Source organism: Eublepharis macularius, chromosome 3 (genome assembly GCF_028583425.1).
Source record: "Eublepharis macularius isolate TG4126 chromosome 3, MPM_Emac_v1.0, whole genome shotgun sequence".
Lineage (NCBI taxonomy): Eukaryota > Metazoa > Chordata > Lepidosauria > Squamata > Eublepharidae > Eublepharis > Eublepharis macularius.
The window spans coordinates 24,431,288-24,447,214 of NC_072792.1; positions in this window are offsets into that span (position 1 = coordinate 24,431,288).

Here is a 15,927-nt window from a genome sequence, read left to right on the forward strand (position 1 = left end):
CCGCCGCCGGAGGGGCTTGAACGACACGCACGCACGCCCTCCTCCTTTTCTCCCCACCGCCCTGCTCCACGTGACCGTTCTTCGTTACCTTCCCATTGTAACCTAGGAAACATTGCAGGCCCGCCCTTTCCTCCCTTAGCGAACCTCAGGAGGGGCACGTGGCCCGAGGGAGCCAACCGGCCTCGGCGGCCCGCTGACGCGCATCCTTCGGCGGCCCAATCGGTGGACGGAGGAAGCTGCTACTGCTGAGGGAGGAAGGGCGGGGAGCTGCTCTGAGCGGCGTCTTTCTCCTGTGTCTCTGAGGGCTGCCAACTTCCAGGTGGGGCCTGGAGATCGCCTGGAACTGCACCTGAGCTCCAGGCCACAGAAATCAGTTCCCCTGAAGAAAATGGCTGCTTTGGAAGGGAGATCCTGTAGCATTAATGCCAGCTCCAGATTGGGAAATTCCTGGAGATTTGGGGGTGGAGCCTGGAGAGGGTGGGGTTTGGGGAAGGGAGGGGCCTCGGCTGGTTATAATGCCATAGAGTCCACCCTCCGAAGCCGCCATTTTCTCCAGGGGAATTGGTCCCTGTGGTGATGGAGTTGGGCCTCTGCAGCCCCAGGTGGATGCTTCAGAATGGACACTTAGGTCCGCCCTCTTGGGGAGGCCTCTGCGCTAGCCGCCTCCTTTGCCTTCTCCCACTTGTAGTGGTCAGAGGTCCTGACCTGAAACCAGACTTGCCAAGAAGCTTGGGAGAAGATGGGCTGGCCATTGACCAGTGGCATTGTGTGTGGGAAAAGTCATGTTGTGGGAGTAAATAACATCTCAGAGTAAATCTCATTGGTCTGAAGAGGGCCTTCTGCTGGTGCCAACCTGCAGTTGGGCAAAACCAACAGCTGCTTGCCCAAGTGTATTCTCTGTGGTGGCCCGTACTTTACGGAATGGCCTAACTGAAGAGAGCAGGAAAGTTTCCACTTTCTTGGCTTCCTGCAAATTGTGCAAAACTGAATTATTCAGGGGAGCTTTCTTTCACAGGTAATTGGGCTGTGTTGTAAAGACACGGTTAAAGATATCTTTAACACAATATCTTCAATAAAGGTATAGGGACTGTTGACTATACTGCTGGCTACTGTCTGCTGCTGTACGTATGTTCCTATTGGATAACTCCATTGTTTAACATGATACATCAACTTGATTATGTTTGTTTCAGCATTGTTTTTCAGCTCTCTGTTGGATTTCTGCTGTTTTCAAATTCCTGCAATCCTTGGCCTATTCTATTGTTTATTTAATGTCCCGGCCACTGATTACATTAACCTACACTGTGCTATCCACCTTGAGTCTCAGCAAGAAAGGTCAACTGTAATGATGTAAATAAATAAAATATTAAGAGGACAAGACACACCCTCCAAGCAGTGGACAAACCCACTGATGACCTGGGAGACCCAGGTTCAAATCCTTGCAGTGCTGTGACTCTCACTATGTGATCTTGGGCCGATCGCTCTGTCTCAGCCTCATTTGCATTGCAGGGTTGTTGTAAGAATGTAGTGGGGAAGAGTGAAAAACGATGCCACCCGGAGCTCTTTGGAAGGGAGCAGGACACTTTCCACCAAAGTACATGGATACACAACTGACTCCAGCCCACGTGCAAATCATGCTTACTATATAACAACAGGAATCTTGTAGCACCTTAAAGAATAACAAGGCTTTATTTCAGCACAGGCTTTTCATGGACTAGAGTGTGTTCAGAATGTAGCAAAGGAGCCTCTTCACCAGGCAGTCATTTATGTAGGGCTATGAAAAGATTAGTACAGTTCGTGGTGGAGAATGCCCTCAAGTCATAGCTGACTTATGGCTACCCCTGGTGGGGTTTTTACAGCAAGAGACTAACAGAGGTGGTTTGCCATTACCTGCCTCTGCAACCCTGGCCTTTGTTGGAGATCTCCCATCCAATTACTAACCAAGGCTGACCCTGCTTAGTTTCTGAGATCTGATGAAATCAAACAGCAAGGTTAAGGAGCCATGAAATGTGGGACATTCATAAATCAAAATCTGATCCAGAAAAATGGAGGTCATCCACTAATTATGCTGTTATAACGCCTGTAAGGGCTGTCCTAGAGCTTCCTAGGATCAAATTGTTTGTTCCATTTTAGTTTCACTCTTCCTTCAAGATTAGGACAGTTTACATGGTTCTTTCTCCATTTTTGCCCTCCCAACAACCACATGAGGTAGGTTATGATGAGAATCTGTGACTGACTAACAGTTACCCACTGAGCTAGGGGGCAGAATGAGGGTTTGAATCCTAGTTTGGGGTGAAGAGATCCACAGGCTGTTCTCTGCCAATAACTCATTCGTTGAGCCTTTGTTCTCTCTCACACACGAAACCTTCATGATTCGTGGATTTAAATCCACATTGCCCTAACAATCGAATGCAACTTTCAGGAAAGTTGGGAAGACGTGGATTTAAATTCCTAATCTACCATGAAACTCACTGAGTGGCAAGGTCCCTCATTCAGCAAAATGGACCTCATAAGTTCTTGTGATGGTAGTTTAAAGAAAGACTTTTTACATTCCTTAGAACGGGACAGGGAGCAGTAAATTGACTTTTAGATATAAAATCACTTGGCTCAACAAGTATGTCTCAGATATGACTAAAATAATATTTTGTTTGAGCAATTGAATACTACGTGCTGTACAGAAAAGATCAGACTCTGCCTAAAAAGACTGCAGTCTAATAATAATTACAATCTGGAAACGTAGAATGATGCAGTAAAAACCATGGCAACTTAGTCATAGATTAGCTGAAAAAGATGAGTATCCAGATTCCTTATTTTTTAATAGGGAAAGAGAAGTAGTAATGTGCTGCACCTGTGAGAACAAGATCAGTTGCACACTCAGTTATTCCATTTCCTATATGTAAATAAATTATGTATTTAATTTGAGGGCTCTTTTTTACCACATATATATATATATAACCGGTTCTTTTTGTTGTTGCTGAAGGTGCCGCACTGCTGAAGGATAGCTTTTTTCAAAGATGGAAATGAAAATCCAGTGTTATACCTGTACAATTGTTAATGTCCGAACTGATACAGGCTTTCCAGATATTTGAAAACAGCTTCCTGTAAAGGAGACTGATTTTGTGGACAATAACAGTTCCAAGAATACTAAAATATATATAGAGAGAGAGACTAACTGAGAGGTAAGCTTTCTTATCCTTTCCATTTTGTATCAGCGTAGAGGAGGTCAACGTGTAAATAGCTGGAGCAGAAGCTGAGGTCAACTTCAAACCCCAGATAGATCTCTGGACACATTCAGCAGCCCTGTCTTTTCCTACTCCTCAGTCTTCTTCCTTCCTTCCCCCAGCCCAACCCCACCAACATCCACCCTGTTTAACTTCAAAAGAAAAAACGCAAATAAATATTGCATTAAGCAATGAAAATTGCCAACTGCCTGGAGAAAAATGTCCTGACTTTTTAATGGCTTAATGGGATGCTATTTTCCAGGTGATTTTTTAAATCTCTATCTTTTTTATATAAGTCTCTAAATATTAGTTAGTCTCTTGCCTTAAAATCGTTGAAGATCTAGCTGTAAGTCAATTGCAGGGACACCTAATCTACACACACAAACAAACACTGGAGTCCAGATTCTTTTTGTAATACATTTTATTTGCATGTATACAAACTAAAAAAAATGGGAAATGAGCAAGTGTGTATATTGTAGAAACCCTATGATAAAAGTTTCTTTGTTAAGCATGACAGTTTTCTGCCTCTTTCCTTAAGCCAATCTTCCTGTAGCCAAATAAACCCCTCTTTTTCAGTCTCTTCTGCTACCACTCTCCCGTCCTTATTGTGTATCGTTTCCTCCCTCCCTTCTCCCTTGCTCTCTTTATCCTAGGTAGTAACTGTAGCATGGTCCTGCTATGACTGTGACCTGTAAAATGTCTTCACTGTTAGCGCTCAATAAATGTGAGATAGCAATACTTGCAGGTGTGGCCACGGTCGTAGGGTTGCCAGCTCCAAGTTGGGAAATTCCTGGAGATCTGGGGGGTGAAACCTGGAGAAAGTGGGGTTTGGGGAGGGAAAGGACCTTGGCATGGCATAAGTTCATAGAGTCCACTCCGCAAAGTAGCCATTTTCTCCAGGTGAACTGATCTCTGTGGCCTGGAGACTAATTGTAATTCTGGGAGATCTCCAGCCACTACCTGGAGGCTGGCAACGCTACGTGGTCAGGACTTCCCTCCAAGCAGAACACACATGTGAAAGCCAGGAAACTCTGCAGTTTGTAGTGCCCGCAAGGAACATTATCCATTTCAGGCAACGTGTCGGAACAAGTTTTTTTGGATTGGCTTGGAAGGTTTTGCTATCTTCAGATAGTTTGCAAATAGCTTTCTGCTCACTTAAGCAAAATGAGATATGTAAAGAGAAACTTCTCGTCGGTTTGACTCTTAAGTGTGGTAGTCAGTAAGCCCCGTTTATAATTAAAGAACTGGTTCTTGAGAGGTGTCTCAACATAGTTTGCATTCCACAACTTAATTGAAACTGTACTAGTGGAGACCCTTATTAGAATCTCATCGGAAAATAAATGCTGTTTAAATTAAGCCTGGCACCGTTCAAGCAAAACCACACCCAAAGCGCCTGCTTTGCTTCAACACCCTTTAGTAAGAGAAGTAGAATGTCTGATTAGGGCTGCTTCCGTGGGGTGGCTGATTCTCCGTTCTCACGGCCACTGCAAATGCAGAGGCAACCATAGAGGCAAGAGAGCCTCCACATGAGGATATCTTTTGGCTTTCTCCTTGCACCCGCCATTACGGGCTTTTTGTTTATTTTTATTTTTGGAATTGATAGTAGTCATATCACTGTAGAGTTAGGGCACTATAGCAATATCTACAGTCGTGGAACATGCTGTCAAGTTGCAGCCGACTTATGGCAACCCCATATGGTTTTCTAGTCCAGAGACGTTCAGAGGTAGTTTGTCCTTGCGTGCTTTTGCATAGTGACTCTGGACTTCCTTGGTGGTCTCCCATCCAATTACTAACCAGGACTAACCGTGCTTAGCTTTCAAGTTCTGGTGAGATTGGGCTAGTCTGGGCCATCCAGGTCAGGGCAACAATACATAGACTACCTTTTTTAAAAAAGACCAAATGCCTGCTAATGGAGGTGGGAATTACAGGTGAGAGAGAAGTGGAGAGGAAATGGCACCTGTCGTATACAGGGAGGCACAGGAATTTGGCTTTTCTATCCACGTAGGTCCCAGATCGGCTTTGAGTAGGATCTTCCAAAAAGACTGTACCAAGCAAGTTTAAGAAAAAATGCAGTGAAACTAGAGAAAGAAGGTGGATAAATTCATGACAAAGTCAGGACTGAAACACAGCAAGACCTCTGAGTGGAAGCAAGTTTGCCCACATTAGCCAATGAATGGTATTCTTGTGGCTAGAGTGAGAGTACAAGATGCTTTCTCTGATGTATGCAAACGAACAGGATGAAATAAGATTACGTGTTCTGCTCACTCCAGTCATTCTAATTCCTCTCTATATTTTCTTTTAAATAACCTATTTCAAAATGTCTTCTGGGCAAGGTGGTGTGGATCCAAAATCTTCCCAGCATCAGATTTATATCACCCAGCTGTCAAGCCGTGTTTACTTTAGCTGGGAATGTAGAGAGGAAAAACGGGAAGTTCAACCACATAGGACTGAAAGACAAACGTTAAAGCCATGAGTAATTTTAAAGGTTTGTTACATTATGGGAGTGATCCTCTCAAGACACAAAGAAAATATGATTAAGTAATAATTTTCAAAGTAGATGTTTCTGGAACTGAAATGATTGCTTTCCATCTGAAGGGGGGTCATGGTTTTTACCTCCCGTGATGCTGGTGAGGGTATTTCGGTGCAAACAGAGAGCATGGCACAGAGCCTTTTCTGGTACCGTAGGATATTCTAGAGCGCAATCTTTTTGCATCTCAGCCAGTCATTTGGAACTTAAACTGGAAGCAGGGCCGTGGTGCCCATTGAGGCTGGGCTGGCAGTTGCCTTGAGCACTAAGGCACCGGAGGGGGGGTGGGGGCACGCGCCATGGAGCTCAATTGCCCTGTGCTGCTGCACCGGGCCAGCAGCTTTGTACTGCTGCCACTGCCACAGCCACCAGCACACAGCTGCGGGCCAGGTGCGGCCAGCGGCCGGGGCAGTGCACAGAGCAACTGAGCTGGAGGGAGGATGCACACGCACTGCCCTGGCCGCCTGCCGCACCTGGCCCGCAGCTGCTGCACCTGGCCAGGATCACGTGCTGGTGGTGGCAGCATGGGGCAGCTGAGTGGGCAGCTTCCCAGCCCTCCCGCTCAGTTGCTCTGTGCTGCTGCCACCGCCACTGCCGCCAGCACACAGCTTTGGGCCAGGCGCAGCAGGCGGCCAGGGCGGCGTGGGGCAACTGAATGGGAGGGCTAGGAGGCCACCCCTGCGCCATCCCTGCCACCGTGTGATGACGTCACACGCAGTGAGGTCATCATGCAGTCCGGGTGTGCACGCATGTGCACCAACACCCCTGAAGCTGCCTCAGGTGTCAGAAACGCTGGCGCCAGCCCTGACTGGAAGGGCACTGAGAGGGTCTTCCAATGTCTGTAGAGCTCAGCTGTTGCAAGAGGGAAGAACAGGCTTCTCTGGGTTCACATCCCACTGGTTCTTGATGGCCTGTGAAAAATCGTGCAGGACTTGTGACTTGAAGGAGAGATGAGGGATTGCTGGGGCTAATAATGAACCCCAGTGGAGGGATGGCTATGCGGCGAAACGCTAAGTGGCCAGACAGCATAAGCAGAGCATCCCGAGTGATTGGTCGGAGAGCAAAAAACACCATCTATGCCTGGGATTCTTCCAGGGCTTTCTGGTCATTCGCTCACGGCAGGTGTCAGCCCTGTTACCAACTCTGCAGGTGAATTTCCATCCCAGTTCCAGTTTTGTAGCAGAATGCTTAGAGAAGCGGTGCAACGACTTCGTCAGTTGCAAGTTAGTAAACTGTCCCTAGAATATACCCACTTACTACTTACAGTTTTCTTTCAGCAAGCAAATAACCATCTGAGGTACAAACCAACTGAGAAACATATTAATATGGTGCTTTTTAACACCAGTTCCTATAATGTATTATGGTACAAAATTTCTCTGTGCATTTTTTATAGTTAATGATTCAAGGAAGCATTTTTTTAGCGTGTTCTGGAGCTAGAGAGCCCCTCCCGGTAACCTGGTGATGACCCTTCCTGATAACTTGGAGAACATTTATCCCAAGATACAGCCATTGGAAATTATTAATTTTAAATGTTTTTTCTTTATAATTCGTGAATGCACATGTTCATTTTCTAATGTCTTAGGTTCAAAGCATAGGGGGTGGTTTGCCTCAAATTGAAAATGAAAAACGATAGCTTTATAAAGGAATTGGTAAGTTATTCAATATGCAAAAAGGGCAGAAGTTATTCTCAAAAGAAACATTCTTCCTAACGTGAAAGTAGGTTTTCAGACTCGGAGTCCTGTGAAATACAATGACTATGGAGGATTCCAAATGCTACTGAATGTGTCTTTTTCCTATATAATATGTATTTAGAAGAACGGTCTGCAGTGTGTGTGGGTTCTAGTCCTGCCCTGTTCTTATTCTGCTGCTAATTGGCTTGTTTGCAAGGTTTGCCTCATTCCTCAATTCCCACCAAATGGCTGTTTTTCATAGTGGCCTTAGGGGAGTGAGAGACGTGCCTTCTAGTAACGTTCTGTTGTGCATTCTCTTGTTGCTGTCCTAAAGTCTGTCCTCCTTGAGTTAGAAAAAGCTGCTCCTGAGGGGATTCTCCCCCCTCACCCAGGACCTGAGCCCGAGCCTGAGAGAGGCCCCTGGCTTTCCACGAGGCCTTCCTCTGGGAAGTGAGCAGTGGAGGTGACCAGATGATTTGGTTGGAGTGGCCATGTTTTATTCCCTGTGTCAAAAGTATGGGTGTTGCAGGACTGGATTTCAACTCCCTTCTGCAGAAGTCTCAGGGGTATGGTAGTTAGAGAGCTCCTTCTGGGCACCTCATAGTCCTCCTTACATAGTAGGGTTGCCAGGTCCAGATAGGGAAATTCCTGGAGGTTTGGGGGGTGGAGCCTGGAGAGGGTGGGGTTTGGGGAGGGGAGGGGCCTCAGAATAGTATAACTCCCTAGAGTCCACCCTCCAAAGCTGCCATTTTCTCCAGGGGAACTGATCTCTGTCACCTGGAGAACAGTTGTAGAGGTGGAGAGCTCCAGCTACCACCTGGAGTTTGGCAGCCCTATTACATAGGCAGGTGCTGTGTTGCTTTTGTTCCTTCCCTCGTTGTGTACTTTGTGTGGGTGAGAACAGAGTGATGCCAGGGAGCGATTTGAGCTTTTACATGTGTTTATTGGCTATTCCCATAGCTGGCTGATGTGGAGCGTCATCAGCACACACACCCTTTGATGGGCGGGTGTCACTGGTGTTCCTTTGGTCAACGTGCCGTTGTTGTGCTTTCAGATTCTTGGAGTTGCGTGTTTTTTGGCATTCCTTTACTGAAAGAGCATCGGACAGCAACCAGCTACTCCTCCGGGCACCAGTGATGTGCGGATGTCCAGGGACGGAGATGTCTGTGTCAGAAACTGTACATTAAGATCATTCGTTTGCATTGCATCGATGCAGCCCTTTTCTGATGCAGACAATGGGAGTTTAACACAGCAGCCAGACGGAAAATACATATTTCGATCCCCCCCTCATTCCTCTCCTGCTGGTGAAAGGAATGTGGTATTTTGTCAGCGAGGGAATCTGCAGGCATTCAGATCAGCAAGCAGTCGACATTTTCAGATTGTTCAGGTTCAGAATCAAGAATCTCAGCTCTGTTATCACAGCAGCAGAATGTGTTAAATTGATCACACAATGTTCTTTCTTAAGTGCTGTAGGTTTAAATCCCTCCTTACAGTGTGCTTTCAGTAATTTGGGAGTGTATAGTGCTAACTCTTTAGGATGCCGTGAATCATATTTTTCATCCTCTTTTTTTGAAATCCCACACAGAGTTTTTTGCTGCTTGATGACAATGTAGTTTTTAAAAAAATATTTATCAGGTTGTTTTTCTTCCAAAAGTCCTTTAGAAGGGGGGAGGGGAGTGAAGATCTTAGCTTATAAGAGCCAGTAACTGATAAGGAACTCACTTTATGTGAAAAAACCTAGCTAGCTGTGCTTCCTTATTGTCCTTTTTCATATCCACAGCCCTGCTTCTTTAATACCTTCTTGCTGTACTCTTCCTGTTTTCCTCCCCCAAATCACCCTGTGGTTACACTCATGTATCCATTAAACTGGGCCTGTGTATGGTAGGGATGCTACTTGGATTTATGGCCTGCCCTCCCCAAGTGCTTAGGGCAGTGATGCCCAGTGGCTTGGGAGCCACATGTCAAGGGTTCCAAGCCCTTCTGCCCCGACCCAGCTAAGGGGAAGGCTGCCTGGAAGGCCTTTTTCAAACAGCACACAATTTACAAAACGGGCATGAGGAGAAAGTCTCTCTCTTGCCTAGGTAGGCTGCCACCAGCTCCCCTATCTATCCCAAGGCTGAGGAGTCAGGGAGCAAAGCTCCAGAGCCTATTAGGGAATTAACCAAACAGAAATCTGCCTTGCAAGGATGGTTTGCAAGCAGAGGTCTCAACACAAAGTACTGTTATGGTAGGTGGTTCTCGAGCGCACACAGGGTGAGTTCAACGAAAATTCTATAGCTTTGAGGCTTCAGAGTCACACCACACAGGGCAAAAATACAATTGTTTATTAATCAGCGTGCAAGGTTATCACAAAGCACAAGACAAAATGTGAGAACAAGACGGGAAAAAACCCTACCACAGTAATTCCTTAGGAGGCAAAACAAGTTGGTCTCAAAGATGTAGCAATCAAAGTCTCTGGTCAAGAGTCCACACAGTCAAGCAGCAGTCTCAAAGCTGGGAACCTCAGTGCCTCTCGCGGAATGAGCCAGAAGCAGAACAGAGGGGCAAGGGGAGTTGTCTGCTGCTGACACCCACCACAGGCTTTGACATGTCACCGAGGGCCCTGCTGAGCAGCCTTCCCCAATATGGCACCTGCGTTGTGTTCCAGGAAAGCAGGCAAGGCTGTTGCCCAATGGTACTGTGGTTGGCACGTGGTTCCCACTTAGCACAAAAAGAAATTCTAGCCACCCTGTCTCTTGCAGCCCTAGAATTCAACTTGACGGGTACTTCTAACACAGAGCAGCTTTTATTTTGTAACATGCAGCCTAATAACAGCTTGCATACAGTTTTATGTCATAAGATTGACTTGCAAGCCCACCCCTTGATTCCAACTGCACCAGAGCTGGCTGAGGTTCAGCAGTGGTGGGGAGAGAATCCTCCACGCTCAGATGTGCTCTGAGTTTTAGTTATACACATTTTATATTAATACTTGTATCTTCTTGTACGTGTGTGTTTTATTAGGTAGTACGCATGGAATACAGTAATCACAGAGGTTTTGGTTGATTGTAATTGGGAATTGGCTCTTTGTGAGCCATGGAATGAGCAGCATTGGCCCAGAGTAAGTAACAGTGCAATCCTAAACAGAGTTACACCCTTCTAAGCCCATTGACTTAGAACGATGTAACTCTACTACCTCTTATTTTGACCTTCTATTACTTGTCATGCCATATAATGGGTATAAACAATGCCTTCCTCAGGCACTAAATGAGACCCAAGAGGCTTCAGTCAACAGTAAGGAAACAGAATTCGATTGCCTTCACATCCTAGTAGTGTTACCAGAACTGCTCTTTTATTATAATGGGGAATTAGCTGTAGCAGTCTGTAACTATTAATATTAAGCGAGGATCATAACCTATGTTTACGGAGGTCCCGATCCCAGACACTCTAGTGAAAAAGAGGCAGACAAGGAGTAAGGTCCAAACACGTGTATTGAGTGTAGCGTAAGCCTAGCTTGCACAATCATACAAAGAACATACAAGGTCTAAGAAATACAGAGTAGGAAATACAGAGACGTTCGCATTAGCTGGTTCCCAACGATGATAGGGGGAATACTCACTTATCCTGGAGCGAAGCAGAGACACGGCAGCGAGGGTGGCCCAATGCCAGCACTGGAACCACAGACGGACAGCAAGGAGGTCTGGATAGGGAATGGCCGAGGCACCGAGTGGTCTGGGAGACCAGCTTAAATACCCCAAAACGTACCCTGGGGCTGGTGCTGTACTTGGTGGTTCTCACAGTTTAAAACAAAGGGTCTAATGGGCTACTGAATGGCTTGGATGGGCCACTTTGGTAATCAGATTGTGATAAGTGACACCTCAGGAAGAGGGGACAAAAGAGGGAGGGGGAAATCCGAGTGGGCTGAAAGGATGTTCCAGCGGACAGGGCTTGTCCTGATGTCATCAGCTTTGGAATGCGGAGGTTTCTTTGAGATGCATTCTTTAAGTGCTTGGGATGGTCGGCACTTAGTTCCTTCTCCGGGGCGGCTCCTAAGATATGCAGAGCGGGGCGAGGTACTCTCGCTGCGGACGTGGTGTGCCCGCTTCGCCGAAATGGCTTCTCAAAGCAGTCTTCTTCCCAGGGTCTTCTGGCTGCCTGAGAACATGGATGCCGGCTGGGCATAGCTGGGGCTGGATAGCAGGCTGCCCGGTAGCGAGGGCAAGCTCGGCGACCGGCTCGCGGGAGGCTCCAGGCGGGAACTGACCAGGGAGCGCCTAGCCAGGCTCGCTGGAGGTTTCCCCGGCTGGCGCCCGGCTGCTAGCAGCGGCTTGGGCCCATATGAGGCAGGCTTCCATGGAGGCAGGGGGAACAACACTTTAAAACACAGTCCAAAGCAGGGAACAGGCACGGTCCGTGGCAGATGGCAATGCAGGCACGGGGAACACAGTCCAAACACACACTGGGAATTCCAGATACAGGTCAGGGCAGGGCTGCCCAGAAAGAGAGTCCTTTGTGCAGTTACCCAAACATGGAGTCAGTAAACTACACAGTCTATTGCAGCAGCAAGGTAATTGACACGCAGACAGGAAACTGACACGTGTATCAGAACACACACGTGCAAAGCAATCTTTGTGCAGCAGTGAAACAGCAACGCAGGAAACTTTAGCACAGTTCATGGCAGGCTTCAAAGCAGGGGAGGGGGCCTACTTGGCAACAATTCCCCCCCTCGGAGACCCCGGGACGTCAGGCGCGCGGGTCTCCGAACTTGGCTTCAAAGGCGAGGTGGTTGGCAATGTCCGGTGGTCGAGCTTCGAGCGAAAGAGGAGTGGGAAGGGAAGGAGGGGGAGGCGTCACTCAAAAATTTAGTTTGGAGAACCACCTAACCGAATAAGTGCAATTTAGATCAGCCAATGGGCTGCAGGTCTCTGGGTTCACACCAGGGGGTGTGCTAAGTGCAATTGTCAGAATAAATAGTAATAATTCATAGCAATAGTAATTCATAGTAATAGGCAACAATGATCAATTCATGCATATAAATAGCAATAATTCATAATTGTGTACATTGATTAATTCATGATTGAAGGTAATTCATACGGAGTTCATGATGGGTTAAAAGCATTAAAAACCAGGAGCAATTCATATACATGGATCAATTCATGGATAGTTAAAATCATAAATAGATACATAGGATTAAAAGCAGGGACACTTAAAAGCAATTCATACAGGGTAAAGTGGAATGTGCAAGCATGGCATAATTCATCAAGGGTAGAGTAATTCATAAATGGCTAAAATCATAAATACATATATGTGATTAAAAGCAATAGTTCATGAAGTCAAAAGCAGCAAGAATAAAAGCAAGTGCGTGGAAACAATTCATGAGAGGTAGGCGGCGGAAGGGCTCATGGGGGCAGAAAAATACACTCTGCAATTAAAAACCAAATCAATATGGCTGGATTAAAATCAAATTCATAGACTAGAACTGCCTCGGCGGAGGGAGTCAGGTTAAAAAGGCAATTCAAAAGGTTAAAATCAAATTCATAGGGATAAAGTTCATGGGCGCACTTGCAGTAGATAGAGGGAGGGACTAGTTCGGGGCTAAATTCATGGGAGTAAAATTCATAAAAGTAATGGAAAGAAATTCATAAGAAACGTAAAACAATAGAGCAGCAAAGATCACAGACGGCTCAGTCCGCAGTACAGCTGCTAGACTGGGTTGCATATTTACAGGAGCAAGCAAACTTAGTCCATGTGTTCCAAAACACACTTCCACCCCCCCTTGCTGTCTGCGTCAATCCGCAGAGCAGGGTCGGCAGGCGGCGAGAAGGGCTTCAGGCACACAGTTCTAGTCCTCATGGAAGTGGCGCTGCTGGCGGTCGTTCGTAGGCAGGCCGTGGGCTGGGAGGCAGAGAAACACGTCCCCCCCTAGTCCACAAGAGGGCCTCGGAGCGGTGTCCGGCAGCAAAGCGTCCATGGGGCTGGTTCAGGATCCATACACATAATAAAATATAGTCATAGTTCATGACAACGCAAGCAAATAAACAAGGGTTAAAGGAGGGCGCCAAGAATAACCCTTAAGGCAGAAGAAGGTCGGGGTTATAGTGATCCAAGCGGTGAGACAGCTGGAGTTGCTGGAGCTGTCGGCGGCTCCAACAGCCCAAATAAAGTAGTGAGGCACATAACAAAACTTGGAAAACCAAAATAACAACGATCGGGTGCAAAGCCAAATTGTAAATTCCAGTGGCAGTGGGGCTCCAGCCAAAGAGGGTTTCCCACCATGAATGCTCGCCGGTGGTCTTGATCCGCTGGACAAGATCCAAAATCTCCTTGCCGTTGTGGGACACAACCAAAGCAGTAGTGTCCCCGTCCCTCTGGATGCTCTGGAGGGTGCGGTGGAGCTGCGGGTGTGCCAGGAGCTCGTGGATTAGCTCCAGACCGATGCCAAGGGGAATGGGCTTCACATGTCGATAAATGGAGGGTGCCACCAGGATCTCTTCTTGGGTCCAGACCGGTACCGTGTAGGTGAAGTCGCAGGCTGCCACCGAAGACAGGTTGCAAAAGCAGCGATTGACTCCCGGGATCACGGGCTTGAGCTGGAACGAGTTCAGGATCACAAAATCGCAGGCCGTTCGCACGCAGGCACATCCTTTCCCAATGTAGACCACAGCGGAGCTGTTCTCCCGGACGACCTCGAAGGAGCACTCATTGAGGGCGTCGACTTGCGGGGCTACACAGGGGTGATGAGGTGCAAAGGCTTGGTCTTGGCAAATGAAGCCGGTCTGGTCTCGATGCTGGCACCCTTGGAGGCTGACGAGCTGCCATCCGGTCGGGGTGAAGCGGGCCCAATGGTCGGGGTGGCGGGCGTAGAGGACTTCGGTATCGCTGACTTGGAGTCCCAGAGGCACAACTGGATACACGTGGAATGACTCGTGCGCACTGGCCGTTAATAAAAATAATTTAAGTTCCTGGGTGGTCGGTGAGAATGAGGAATTTACAAGAGACCACCAGGATTCAAGCTCCAGTTCAATGGGTGACAATTTGGGCGTAATCAATCTTTTAATTTCCAGGGGCAAGTGCCCATCCGTGGCTTGCCGAATTAGCCCCATGGCCACAGCCTGGTTTAATTGTTGGGCTTGCATACATGCCATGGCTATTGACATGTTGCGTTCCAAAGACTGTGTCCCTTTGAGCAGCAGAGAAAAATCTCTTTCAATTTGACTCTCCCAGTTAACTAAAATGGAGCTGATCTCGTGTTGCCCATTTGAAATGGAATTTAGGGACTGCACCACCGGTTTACCTAAGTCGGAGATGCTAGTCGTGACATGGGCAAACTTATTAGCGAGAGTCTCAATATTGACCGAATCCATGATTGCTAAGCCTCCGGCTGCAGGAGCAGTCCAGTCGGCAATGCTTCGTCTGGCACGCGAGAGAGAAGGAGAGGGATCGATCCACAGTTGTAGCCATGCATTCCAACCCTTGCTACCGGCCTCCAGATAGGGAGCGCACTGCGGCAGCCTCTGGGTTACATTTAGCTCAGCTAAGTCTATGCGGATCTCTTTTAAAGACATTTGCGGGCGGACTAGAACTCTCTCTCGAATGTCAGTCTTCAAAACATGGGAGCCCACTATATGCGTGCCGCCTTGGCTCAATTGTTCATTGCTAACAATCAAAGGGTCAATTTGGATGGTGTGGGTCTCCTGGGTCCGGATCAGCAGGGAGTAATTGCCTGGTTCGTGAGTCAAATTTACAAAGAGCAGCCCAAGCCGGTGAAATTTCTCTACTAGGGGCTTGGTTTGGCATTCGGGCGTCTGTTGAACCAGAATCCAATCGGGTGGGCCATGTTTGGCTAGGTCTTCCTCTTTTACAATCCAGGTCAGGTTCTCCCAGTGCTCTATAGCAAAGGAGAGAGCTGCGCCTGAAGGGGGCGTGATAGTGACTGATGCAGACTCAGGGGTAGTAGTGCCTAGTAGGATGGTCATCCTAAAGGGGTCTCCTGCCTTCCATACTGCGGCCGACACTAAAATAACTTCACAGTATGGCCCGAAAGCCTCAGTGACAAATGGCGAGGTTTCGAAGTTGGCAGGGGTGGTATGTTTGTCTACCACCGGGACTGCGGTGGGGGCTGGCCTTATACGGGGAAGAAACATACAAGGAATCGGAGCAAGTGGTGAAACTGTATCAGTAGGCGAGTAACATACTAATTCTTGGGACATGGTTTTTACTCCCACACATAAAATAACAAGCTCTGGGGGTCGGATCCACTGCTCTTCGCAACTGCGGAAGTTAGTGCGGTCCGTGGGGGTGGTCATATTGCTCTGCTGCACAACTTTGCAGACCATCATTTCGTTCCCTGCCAGGGTATTGATGCATCTCCAGTGGGGGTAGGGCATTAATTTGGACGGGCGTCCCTCTATTAGGGTGCCTGTCAGCACGAGCAAACACAGAGTAGCCAGGTGCCTCATCTCCTGGCCTTCTTTTCCTTTCTGTAGTGAAAATATCCTGGGGAGACCTGTGGATATAAGTACAGGTTCCCTGAGTT